Source organism: Coturnix japonica, chromosome 9 (genome assembly GCF_001577835.2).
Source record: "Coturnix japonica isolate 7356 chromosome 9, Coturnix japonica 2.1, whole genome shotgun sequence".
Taxonomy (NCBI): Eukaryota; Metazoa; Chordata; class Aves; order Galliformes; family Phasianidae; genus Coturnix; species Coturnix japonica.
In genome coordinates this window covers 10,180,482-10,193,887 of record NC_029524.1, presented here as the reverse complement: position 1 = coordinate 10,193,887, position 13,406 = coordinate 10,180,482, and the positions used below count along the sequence as shown (strand labels likewise).

At 46.0% G+C, this 13,406-nt stretch overlaps 1 long non-coding RNA gene across 1 annotated transcript in view; it reads right to left on the bottom strand.

Annotated features, from left to right (window-relative positions):
- LOC107318300 overlaps positions 1-9,968 on the bottom strand; it is a 47,831-nt gene extending 37,863 nt beyond the window's left edge. Inside the window, exon 1 of the long non-coding RNA XR_001557269.2 lies at positions 9,499-9,968. This is a non-coding gene — a long non-coding RNA (uncharacterized LOC107318300). The remainder of the gene's footprint in view (positions 1-9,498) is intronic.
- Positions 9,969-13,406: the final 3,438 nt, after the last annotated feature.

Sequence of the window (13,406 nt, the reverse complement as noted above, 5' to 3'; positions counted from 1 at the left end):
AGCTTGATTGTGCTGTTTCTTTGTATTCAAAAGCCTCTGTGACTTCACTGGAAATTTTACATATGTGACAGTTGCAGAAATGAGTCCTCAAAATGTAGAGAAATCAAATTTCCATGTTAAAGAGACCATGTTTCTAATTTCACTAGGAAAAATCATTGTTTATCATATGTTCCCCCTTCTTGTTTTTCCAGCTTTTCTAAACACTGGGGCTTGTCACAAGTGAGAGTAACTGTAAAAAATGAATATATATATATACACACACATATATATATATATATTCTAAAAACAAAAGAGAAAGAAAGAAAGAAATGGAGAAAAATTGTGTCTGTGTCTGCCAGGGGACAAATATGCCACTGGAACAAGTGTCTGGTGTGAAGTACACTGTCAGGAGTAAAGAGGAACATGGGTAATGCCATTTGCACCCCAGTGCTCAAAATAAAATATTGATGGCAGCAGTCCCTGAGAAATTGAATTACTAGGAAAAAAAATCTAAAAAATATGCAATTCCACTGCCTTGTTGAAAGCCCTCACATAAATTATGGTCAAATTAAAGTCCTTTTGTCTTCGGCACACTCACTTTATGACCTTGAGGGATGCTCCCATATAAACATGTGAGGTTTTCTTCTTTAGAAAGAGTTGTATTTTGCATGTACTCAGTGGCCGAGGAGAAAAGTGCAACTATTAGCTGGGTCCGAATGGGTGAAAGTCAGTTTGTCTGCAGAAGTCATGAGATGATCTGGGCTCTATTCTGTCCCTGTTTAAACCCCCAAAATGATTCATCTTTAGTGAGTCTCAAAATAACAGAAGTGTGCTAATGACAAAGGGTTAAGACCCACCAGCTAAGCCAGTTTGTTTCCAGCTGCAGTGACAGAAGGTGGGACTTAGCAGCTGATGAGAGTTCCCTTTCTGTTGTCTACTGGCCATCAGCAGTTAGTGGCTGGATGTTAGATAGCTTCCCTTCTCACTAAGCTGAAAATAAAAAGTCAAAGTCCTTTCAAATACATGTGATAACTCTGTCTACTATACCTATATACTCTACTATAATTGTTTCAAATATTATTCATTACCTCAAGTTTCCAATGCACACTATATCAACAATGTGATTCAAACAAACAAAGGGGAAAAAAAATCTGCCTCCTAGGTTACTATAGTTTCAAAAAGACAATCATGATGTGAAGAAGGGAAACATAATGACTCTGTTGGTTTTTTACTACCTGTATTCATTTCTATCTGGGAAAGAAAATATGAAATAAAAATCAATAACCTGCCAGCAATTAAAAACAGTAACATATTTTATACACAATATCATGTTTCAAGCAAGTGAATGATTTCCCACCAACCTCTTAAGCAGGAAAGGATGTAGCCTTCACTTGCTCCCTGTGTGATACAGGTAAAGTATGAAGGGGCTAAAACTTTGATTTGTCTGAAAATAAGGTCACCAAGAAATACAGATATTTAGAATATAGACCTGCATTTGGTTGAATAATGTCAAATATGGGAACTCTGAGTGCCTCACATGGTGCTTAGCATCCTGTAAAACAGTAGGGTTCTCAAATAGGGTTTGACCAAGCATCTGCCTCCTGCCCTGATCTTTACAAGGAGACTATCTCTAATATTATAACTTAACAAAGTGTTATAAATAAATATCTTCCTCACTTACAAATATTAGTTCCAGAAGGCTTTGTAACTGCAGTCCCCCAATTTCAGACATAATCTACTCTGCTAAATTTTAAGAACAGTTTTACAGAATTGATGCAAACATGCTTCAACTTAAGATCCCACAGCAGAATAATAAATATTCATCAGTGCTACATTTCTCTTTATTCACTACCCAAGATACAAAATAGCTAAATAACACAAATTTGTTACAGTGGCAACAGCAACACAATTATGGTTAGTGGCCTGCTGCTGCTACATCCAAAATCCAGCTCTCAATAATATAAAACTCTTGACAGGCCATTCATGGATCAAACATAAAATACAAGGGAAAAAGAGAAATGGTTTTAATGACTGAAAGCTTATGGAACTCCCAAATAACAAATGCACATATGGAAAAGAAAAGCAAATGTATAGTGAGATGAACAAAAGTGTGCACATTGCTCATAGATTCCATATATACAAGCAATATTTACCTGGGCACTTCCAAAAGACCACATTAGATGGGGCCCTGGGCAGCCTGACTGGGTGACTGACAAACCTGCCCATGGAAGGGGTTCAAACTGGATGGGCTTTAATGCCCCTTCCAACCCAAGCCATGCTGTGATTCTACCGTAAGAGATGGAGAGCCTGAGGGATGCTCTCTGCCAAGCCAGGAGTCCAAGCTGAGCTCAGGATGGACAGATGGAATGCAGGATGGCTGCTAGGTGCCAGAGGTGCATATCCTGGTGGAACCCACAGCATGCCCCACAAGGAGAACTCCCAGGTAGGATGCTCTCACTCCTTGATTTGTCACTGGACATTCCATCAGGAACAAAATAAGTAAAAGATACAGTTTGGTGGTATTTGCTCCCCTGCCTTTAGTGCTCTGGTCTGACCGGGCTTTCTCCGTGGACTGGGAATGGAGGAAGAGATGAGAAAAGTTTTCTTCAGTGAGCAGATGAGAGCAGCCAAGCAGAGTCCAGCTCCTGCCTTACTTAAACAAGGTTTCCCCATCACTGTCTGAGGAGCTGAGGAAAAAGCTGACAGAGATCAGCAGCCACCTGGTTGCTGTGACCTTCCCAAGGAGATGTAGCCCCTCCCAGCCCACATCAGCCCATGGCTGGCCCTGAGGACTCCAGGATATTCACAGGGATTATCTCCGAAATCAGGTCAACCACTCAAAGAAGGAGCACTTGCTCACCTCCTCACCAAAGCTTGCACCTCCCAGTCCAACAACAGGAGCTTCACTTACTGAAACTTATTCAAAAATAAATAAATAAATCCGTAGCTCCATGTGCTAGCAGCCAATGAATTATTAACAGAAATAATTAAAACTACTATATGGTTGTAAAAATAAATGAATGAAGTACATTTCATTACTCAGTATCCTTGTTTTTTATGGTGCTTTTTGATTACTTGCTAATTTGCAAAATGTGGTAATGTGCAGCACGCATCCTAGTCATTACTGAAATCGTTCTGTACTTTAGTCAACAGGCTGACGGACTGACATGTTGCACCAATGCTTCTTCTATAAGAGAAGTAACAAATGGAGAGGGCCTGATTCACATTCCTATGGAAGCCAGTTTACAGCACTCAGGCAATGAGTTACCAGTGCTGCAGAAGGGCCTTTGGTATGGCATGGGGATATAAAACAAAGTAAATAAAATAACAATCCCACCAAAGACTTCTGATTTTGGTTTGTTTTGTTTGCACATATTTTGTCTTCTGGAATCTCTGATTCAGACTGGTGAGAATATCTAGGTGCCACCCAAAGGATAAATATAAGGCAGTGTGGATCAACACTAGCTCCAACACCCAATTTTGAGAAACATATGTTCTCCTCAGCAGATATATGGGTGTTATCATTGGCACTGCTATAAATAAATATTAAATCATCTTCAGTCAAAATAAGGAGTACTCTCAGGTTTCACTTTCATCAGTTAACAATAACACTTCTGGAAAAACATTAAGCCTAAACGATAGCGTATTTATTATTCAACAAAAACTATCTTACAAAATATTATGTTTCGATTCCCAGATGATTTACATAATAGATTATTACAGCTGCTATAACAATCCCAAAGCTGGATTTCTTTTTTATCTCAGATGCCTCTGAATCCTCTAAGACTTCGAGTGTTTTTCCAGGTCTCATTTTATTAAATTAACATGTCATGACAAAATACCTGCATATCTTTTCCTAGAACCAAACTGGCTGCTATCTTTGCTTGACAAAGATGGGAGAACTCGTAGTTTATTTCACAGTCACCTGTTGAGCCAAGGTTCAAAGAAGAAATACTCCTTCTTCCCCAGCCCAGGATCTGTGCAGCCTGGGGGGCAGTGAAGATGTTTTGCAGGGTATGGATGTGTGCCGTGCACGGCCAGAGCAGAACCTCCCATCAGATAGAGCTGCATTTCAGCCTTTTAATCAGAGCCCTAAAATAAATGGCTCTGTCCCGAATCTCCTTTCCAGCAAAACCGCTCTTGAAGCATGTTGGGTCCTTTGTTTAATTTCATACACGTGCAAATTTTATTTTGGGATGAGCAAATAATTAATGCATTAAAAGGTTCCATGGGACATCCAGAAAGTCGCCATGAAAAATTGTTGTCAGTGCAGAGCTGAGATGCTGCTTTATAGAATTAGCCCATAAAATAGTATCATGTGTAATTGCATTCATGTTGTCACTGTCTCTTTGCAAATCTCCAGAGATTTACAGCACCACACACTGGAGCAAGACTATCTAATATTTACAATGTTTCATTATTTTCATCTACTTGGAACGAAACCTATAGACTTATACGAAATCCAACATGATGTGTCAGAAATAGCTGGATTTATGGCCGTTCACACAACGCAGGCAGACACAATACCGCAGTAATTGCAAGCTACCAAACAGCTGCATGGCATTTACTCAAAATACTTTATGCATTTAGCACACTTATTGAGCGGAACTTGAAATAGGCTCATTGTTTATTTGGGCATGACAGAGGGGAAATGTTGTTTCTTTACTAGACTTACAGAATATAAACAGATCTGGATCATAAAACCCTTCCCTCGTGCTTCTACAGGTAACAGTAATATTTTAACTAGTAACAACTTTGGCCAGAGAAAAGTTAAAAGTCTGCAGAACTTTGCTTATGGTTTAACTCGGGGCCTTTCTTGCAAGAGGACAGTCAGGCAGTTCTTGCATTGCTTTCATATCAGAAGTGAGTTGTTTACAGCTTTCTGAAACATTTGGGATTTCATATTAATATTTCCTAATTTATGACCAGAACAAACTACGGGCAGGCAGCTTTCTGCTTGTAACTGTCAGCCTGCACACAAACACCGCACTGACAGTAAGACAATTTCCCTGTAATTGGTGTGGCCTTAAAGTACGTGCTCAAGCTCCGTCAAGAACACAGTGTTGATGTCAGTGGGAATTTCGCCAGACTAAGAAAGAATTTGGCCCTTCCTCTGTGACTTCTGACAACACCGCACAATTTTGTGTCGTTAGAATTTTTTAATTAAATGTGTTGTTGTCTGGTATACAATAGAACTTAAAGGGAGAGAGTGCCTAAACACGAGGGTAAGTTTGTAAAGGAGTCTGTAAGGGCTTTGCAGCTGAGGTGAGAAAATGTAAAATTCCACCGATAGCTTTTCTAGATAAGCAAGTCCATATATTTTAAAAGGGGGGGAGGGAGTTTTTGAATAGCTGAGCTTTTTGCTACAGTCAATAAATATCATGAGAAGGAGAAATATGATATTAAGCAGGATCTGATCCTAAACTTATGGCTCCAGTGGGAACAGAACAAAACCCATTTATAGCATATCCCAATAGAAACAATCCATTTGCCATAGCAGTGTTTACTGCATCTGAATTCTCCCAGCAGAAAACAGCATTTTCACAGTCAAGTTCCAATATTAGCAGGGAATTAATTATTAAGTGATATTTGTAGAACAACAGTGGGGAGTGAGAGGGGTCCCTTGTTGCTGTTACTCCTTGGCAAACAAGCAGACAGATTTGGTAATCTGGTCAAATTTCAACTTGTGGCCATGTGGCTGAAAGAACAGATTTACTGAAAACAACCAGAGCACTTCTTTCAGGCAGTTGCTACATCTGTACAGAATACATCCTTCTGTAAAAGAATGGGAATTTAAGAAATATCCTAAAGGCAGTCATTGCTCATATAAGGTGAATGCCGTGTGTAATTTCCACCAGCTCTGCAGTGCCAGTCCAGCCTTACTGTAGGTGCTTGCATGCAAACGCAGATCTTTTTACCCTGGAGATGAATCAATAAATTTTAATCTAGCCCAGGAATGTTACCTGTAAATAATGTGCAGTAAGGCAAAGCAAAAACTGGAAAGAGATGAACGGAGCTGTACCTGTACCGTCATTTATTCCCAGCCCAAAGCCTGTTCCAGCTCAACAGGAGTTTCCCATTGATTTCAATGTGTTTTGGTTCAGTCCCTTACTTCAAATCTCCTGTGTGGTGCCTGTTAATGTAGTTACACCTCCTTGCAGCCTCTTTCCAGTGCTGCTTACAGGAGCATTCAACAATTTGCTATATGATAAAAAATGTTTATGGATGTATGATCTGCGTTATATTTTGATCTGACGTGCAGACTGAGGAGCTCCCATAAAAACCACAGAAGAAAACTAATCCAGCACATAAAAATCTTCTTGTTTACTTCTTAAAACATCCCAGCCCTTTTAGACAAACCAAGCAGACGATCCTAAGTGATCGCGTTAGGGATATTCACCTCAGTTAAAGTCCTTCTACAAGCAGTAATGGTAAATAAAAATAAAGAACTCTATCTATTTGGTTAAAAACTTAGGGCCGACTCTAACATTGCCATAAGCAGATGACATGCTTCCCTCACCTGCAGGAAAGATGAGGATACTGGGTTAAAGAGAGACACCCACAATCGCAATGTAACCGTCTGTATCATGAACACAGCTCCTAAACCAAGCGTGCCTGTAAGCACAAGTCTGAGGGCTGGGCAGCTTTCAGCAAAGCAAAAACTCACGGCAAGGAAATCCAAACTAAAATAATTAAACATGTACATTTATGAATATGAAAAAGATATTGTAAATGCTGTGATGCTGAATTTAGAAATTCCTGATGAATCAGTCATGGGATATCTGCAGTGTTTCCCGATCTGCCTCACAGACTCGGTGAACATACGCTTCTGTTCAGCACTCACATTGCCCACCAGATGAATATTTTCAGAGTATTTTCTAGATGGCTGTTTTTTAGATAGTAAGACAAAACTACGCCTGCTCTGATAGGGTATTTTATCATGTTCTACACTTTAAAACCTGAAGTTCCACCGTAACCACCCTTCATGCAATGTTCCCTGCTGACTTTGGTGTAAATGTTCACCATTCAAGCATCAAAGAAAGGTGAATTTCTAAAAGGAAAATAACACTATTCAACAGAAATATGTTCTTCCAGAAATATTCCATCTCGTCCCAGCTTATTGCTAACATTCGTGCTGCCTGAGCTCTCTTGGCCTGCAACCTGCTAAGGTATCCTGGCTGGGCAGCACTTCCATTTCTCTGCTACAAATTGTTAGCAAAACCTACATGAAATAAAATGGAGGAAGAGATATGCAGTGGGATCTGCGCAAGGTTGTTATCAGTTTCCTCAGTGGCTGTTTTACGTTCTGACTGTAAAAGGTGCACGAAAAGAAGAATTCCAAATCTCACAGCATTAGGTTTGTATTTTTTTAATAGAAGTGTGTGACACATCACTCCTTTGCTTCTGGAAGGTGCATATTTGGGGACATACTGAACCCTGCTCTAAGTTTAAAAAGTTTCAGAATTAAAAGGTACTGTTCCCCAAGTCCTTGCCCTCTGCTCTGCCTTTTAGATAACGAAATAGCTGTAGGCGTTGCTCAACACGGAGGGGAAAAAAAAGAGGTGGGGGGGCCGCAGAGGGGAGCAGAAAATGACAGAAAAACATATGTTTTTGCCTTTCTTTTGAGTTTATTTGGAATCATATCCATCTGGGTGAAGCAGCCAGCTCCCCTGCAAATTAATGGTCTGATGATTCAGGGAAATGTCGAGCTGGGTTCTTAGCTGTAAAATGCATGTAAATGAAGAAAGGAGTGAGTGGAGGTGTATCTAGTTCGGTAGCATGCACATTTTTCATAGATTAATTTAGAAAAGATCACCTCCTAATAAAATGTCAGCACTACAGCAGTTTTATTAAAACACGTCTACAAATAGAGGATCAAATTCGCTCGGACTCAGCTGCAAAGCGCCGAGGAACCTGAGCAGGGGCATCATTTATTAGCAGAGGGGACTTATTAGAGAGGGGGAAACTGCAGCCGGCTGGAGCTCGGTCCCGCAGATGGAAGTTGTGCCTGAGGAGCTCGGGACGGCCCCTCCGCAGTGCCCCTGCCCCTTTCCCCTGCTGCAGGGAGGGAATGGCTCTCACCTCTTCCAGCGGGGTAAAAAAAGGACTTTGGGCTGCACTTGAAGAACGCTCCTCTGTCTCTACAACAGCAGCTAGCAGCGTCCGCAGATGCTCAACAAATGATCGGTTAAAACCTGAAACGCTGTTTCTTTCCTTTTTTTTTTAATTTATTTTCCTTTCTTTTTTCTTTTTTTTTCTTGATTTTTTTTTTCTCTGACAGCAACTTCTGGGGACTCATCTCTCTCCAGAGTCTGTCCGTGTCTTGTCATGTGAGCAACGCCCTGCCCAGCTCCACCAGACCAACTCCGACGAGCCTAGCACTGAGGGAGGGGGCCGGGGAACTCGCGGAGCCGCGCCGAACCCGGCGGGTCAGCCCCTATCGGCTGCGCAGGGCCCGCGGAACGGCGGCAGCTCGGAACCCTCCTCTCCGGGCCCGGCCCAGCCGCTCGTAAGCGCCCGCGGTCCCTGCGCGGAGCGGCTCTCGGGCCGCGTGCCCCCGGGACAGCTCCCGGCGGCGGAGACGTGCCCTGAACTTGGCGGAGCCCGCTCCCCTCCGCCTGCTCAGGTCCCTCCACGGCTGCGGAGCTCGGGGTACCGCTGCCCTGCTCCGTGAGTGGGAACCGACAGCAATGCCGGAGAAGCGGAGTGCTTAAATTGATCCGCTCTTCACTTGCTAAATTATGCCAGCCAAAGGTCAGCCGGACTCAGCGGTCTTCTTCATTTTCCTAATTTAAATTAAAAAAAAAAAAAAAAAAAAAAAAAAGAAAAAACAAGACATGGGGAGGGTGATGGGGGAGGGCGGGGGAGAGAAAGCAGCAACTTATTCAAATTCAGCCTCATCTGAATAATCGTGAATTGGATCCAGTCAGAGCTGCAAACTGTACATTAAAAATAAATGTCCAGGAGGCATTTACTGTAGTAGATTTATATATATATATATACACAGAGGCTCTAAAAATACCACGTTTCTCCACCCCTTCCCCCCAATATGGAGTGAGTTTCAGGTACTGCACGAACCTCACGGAGTGGCAGCAGCGTGTCTGCAACACTTACTATGAATGCACGAACCCCCAATCATAATTGCACGTTCACAAAGCACATATGGCAGCTGCATTCTTTGTATAGTTTGTTATGGTCTGGTGTGTAATGTAAATATCAAGAACAGACCCAAAACACAGGCTCCCTCTCCCAAAAACAAAACAACAAAAAAAAAGTTGCTTTGCAAACTTAAAAAGAATGACATTAGTTCCATGCTACTGTCTGAGCCGGCAATGATTATTTGGTCTGCTTGCTCCCATTCAGAGTTAAGACACGACAATAGTTTTACTCTTTGCTGCTTGACGTGAAACCAGTGGGGTTGGGCAATTCTGCTCCAAACAAATACAACTTCTACACCCGTCCCTGGGACAGCGAGCCGAGAGCTGAGCGAGTTTTGCAATGGAGAAAAGCATCACTTACCACGGCGGGGATCTAGATCTCGGCAAATGCTGCCAGTAGGTCTGAGAAGTGAAAAACTGGGAGGGAAGCGCAAAAGGCAGAAAGTTGGAAAGGGGATTTGTGTGTGTGTGTGTGTGTGTGTGTGTGTGTGTGTGTGTGTGTGTGTGTAAGCCGGAGGGAAACGCGAGCACAGCGCTCCCTGCTCTCCCCGCTCGCCACCAAAACAAAGGTCCAGGAGTGAAAGGAGCAAAGCTGTGCCAGATCCATGCACACAGCTCCTCGGGGCCAAAGCTCAGCTCCTCTCTCTCTGCAGCTCGCGACAAGGGTTAATGCTCCGGGGGGACAGGCTAGCCGGCCCCTGCCACCATTGGCTGGGACAGAAAGCAGGTTTAAGGTGAATGTAGTGGTGCTTTGCAAGTTGCAAATGGATGATTTCAAACAGAATACCATCATAATAAATTATAACAAGCTGTAATGGTGAATAACAGCAGCAATACTAATAATAACGATAATAATATCAATAACAACAGTAACAATAATGATAACAAGAATAATAATAACAATAATAATAACAGATCTCATCCTCGTCCAGTTGGCTGAGAAGAGGCGTCGCTGCCTCCTGTCCTGCGTGACACCAAACGTTACCGTCCCGACTCCCCCCCTGCTCCTGTCTGAGCCCTGGGGCAGCTCGGGGAGCCCTGGCAATGCCAAGCTGGGAATTCGGGATAAAGGACGGGATAGAAGGAAGGGAGCGACGAAGCCATGAACACTAAATGGAAAGGTTCAGCCTCGCACTTGGAGGGGACCAACAGTTTTCTGGGGGGAGTGAAGTGATGCAGGGGGTTCCCGGTGGGGCTGGGGAGTGTTGCAGGGCTACTGTCCCTTCACATGCACCTCCAGACATTCGGGGAGATTCCTTTTGGCGAAAGAGGAGGAAGTAGAAAAGAGGAGAAATAATAAAGCCGGGTTGGAAGGGAAAGAATGCATGTTTCAGTGCGTTCAGATACATCTGTGTAAAGGTTGGAGACAACCTTCCACGAGGGGAAGCGAGGTCAGGATGTGCCCTTTTTGAAGCGAACAGGCGACGTGATGGACACCGGCTTCATCGCCGCCCCTCGGCGTGGGCTGAGGCGATCCCCGGCCGGGCAGGAGGGGCTCAAGGTGCCGTCCTGGGTCCGCGCTGCCCCGTGTGTTCCGAGGTGCGCGGGGAACAGACCGCCTCGTTAGCGATGCTCGAGAGAGCAGCTCTGATACCGGGCGGTGCCGACCTGCCGCCCTACAAAGGCTTTGTGTCCACTTTACTCCGTCGAACAAAGAGTGCTGGGAATTATTACTATTTGTGTAACAAAAACCTCGATGCCTGCAACAGAGTAAATGCGTGCGCGTGTTACTTGGGTCTGTCCTGTGATATCGATGTCTCAGCAACATAATGTGACGTGCCATACTGTGTCATGAGGTTCTGCTAAGGGGAAAGGTGCAGAGGGGAGTCCATGACAGCCTTTCTGCCCTTCCCAAGGGCCCGGACTGTTCCGGTGGGCGCAACTCGGAGACACCAGGGCTGAGCGCTTCGGAAATGCCGCTAATTGCGGGGGTCCCAACGTGCCTGGGTGCGGTGCTGAGCGCAGGGACGGGATGGACGGGAGAGACGGGACGGGATGGACGGGACGGGAGGGATGGAAGGAGCTGCTCCAGCAGGGTCGGGCCGGGGCGCGGCCGTGCGGAGCGGACAGCACTTGCGGCGCTGCCCTGCGCGGCCGCGGTTCCCTTCCGCGGGCAGCGGGGGGGCGACGGAGCCATAAATATTCAGCAGCACGTGGAGACGGGCCCTGCGCGGGCGCGCATGCGCCGCCGGAGTGCGCGGCGGGATCGCGCAAACACCGCCCCCGCGCACCGCCGCCTCTCCCAGGGACCGTCCCCGAGCGGGCGGCCCCGCATCTCCCGCTGCCCCCGGCCGCCCTCCGACAGAGGAGACATCAAACAGCGAGCACATGTCCGGCGGTGCGCAGGGGGGCTGCCTGATGAGTCGGGTTCTTTCCTTTTTTTTTTTTCTTTTTTTTTTCTTTCTTTTTCTTTTTTTTTTTTTCTTTTTCTCCTTTCCTTCTGCTCCGTTCTTCGTGGGATTTTGGAAGTGAGAAAGATCGGAAAGGATCTGAAAGTCTCAGCCCGTGCCAATGCACAACTTTAGGGTCGGGATGAGAGCAGCCCACTCCCGCGGACGTTGGACTGCGGAGTGTGGCCGTGGGTCGGTGCTCAGAGCTCCGTGTGCCGCCTTCCTGCCAACGCCGCGCTTGGTCCGAGGTGTAAACACATCCCCAACCCCACAGGCACACACGGAGCAGTTTCTTAACAGCACTTTCATAGAGAGGTAGTATGATCCTATATATCTAAAAGGTAATTAATTTGATTTATTATACTTGAAAAATCCTGTCTGCAGTACGGGCGTCATCTGGAAACTTCATGCTATTTTATACTATCGCTCTAAAGCCGAAATAAATGTTACGAATTGATGACAGCTTCCAGCTGCATGATAAAAATAGCCCCTTCGCCTCGCAGGATCGTGTTTCTTGTTATCGAAGATGAACCAAAGCTGACCCATGGAATTGTGCAGAGAAAAAAAAATAATAATAATATAAAATGAAACCCTTGGCTACGTTTAATACGCAATGAACCTGAAATCGCAGCTTGGTTGTGGTGGAACGGAATCCACTTCGGTGTGCTCAGCAAGTCAGAGAAATCCATCCTGCGCTCAGCCCCAACCAAAGACCTCGGGTATTAATCTCTCCGAATGAATTTGGAGAACATGTCCCTTTTGTTACAAGCTCCATCCGTCTGCACAAAATAACGGAGGTTACGTGAACCTCCAGCACTGCACCTCCGCGTGAAGGACACCGATGTGTGTCTTTCTGGAAACACTGCCGTTTCGTGACATATAAATACAGATAGACAGCGGTGCGGGTATAGATATACACATAATAAAACCGGTTTCACGAAGGGTGATTCTGGTAAGCGTGTGTGTAGGGCACGCGTGCCCCGTGGGTTACCCCAAAGCAGAGCCCGCACCTCCGTGCTGCTGGAATGGGGCTGCGGGGCCGCAGAGGGCCCAGCCGGGCCTCCCGGCTCTCCCGGCCTCTCGCCGACAGCACAGCCCCGCTCGGGGCCGGGCCGCTGCTTTTGGAGAAGAAAGCAAAGGTTTCTCCCCCGAAACGCTGAACCTCTCGCTGCCGTGTTTCGAGGTGCGCGGCGCGCACGTGTGTGCGTCCCGCGGTGCGCGGTGCCCGGCCGCGGGGCTGCGAGCGTGTTGGTGTGGATCTGTGCGTTTTGGAACCGTGTCCAATGAACGGTACCCCCTCGCCCGTGGGGATATCGCTCGCAAACTCCTTGCCCTCTGAGCTCCAGCGGTAACACGCACACCACCTCCTCCTGCATCGGGTCACTCGAAACGCCCTGCGCCGTCCCAGCAACCTTCTGCCCCCGAGCTCTCTGTGCCCCTCCCGCTGCTGCCGAGTCCCCGCCGTCACACCGCGGCTCCGAGCCGGGCTCGGTTCTCGGGCGCGCCCCGCGCTCCCTGCGCGCAGCCGGCACCGGCCCGCGGCCGAGCACCGGAGCTTCTCTCAAAGGAGCAAACGCTTCGAATGTGGAAAAGATGACGAAGTCGAGGCCGTAGAGTAGCGTAGCCAGAAAGGCAGCGATCATAACTCCCAACTCTTCACGCAGCAGTACAGGCACTGCCACTTCCTTACGGCTAAAAAAACGGAGATAAGCAGTGGGGGCCAGCGTGAAGCTTGTGTCCCCATTTGAAGCAGGGTCCGCTTTAAGGAAGCTAACTTTGTCTCATGAATGCCGGCCTCGCCTTTTTAAAAAATTCAAGCGATCATTCACAAGCCATTAAAGAGACCTGAAAGGCGACTCTTCGGGGGCAAATGGAAGAG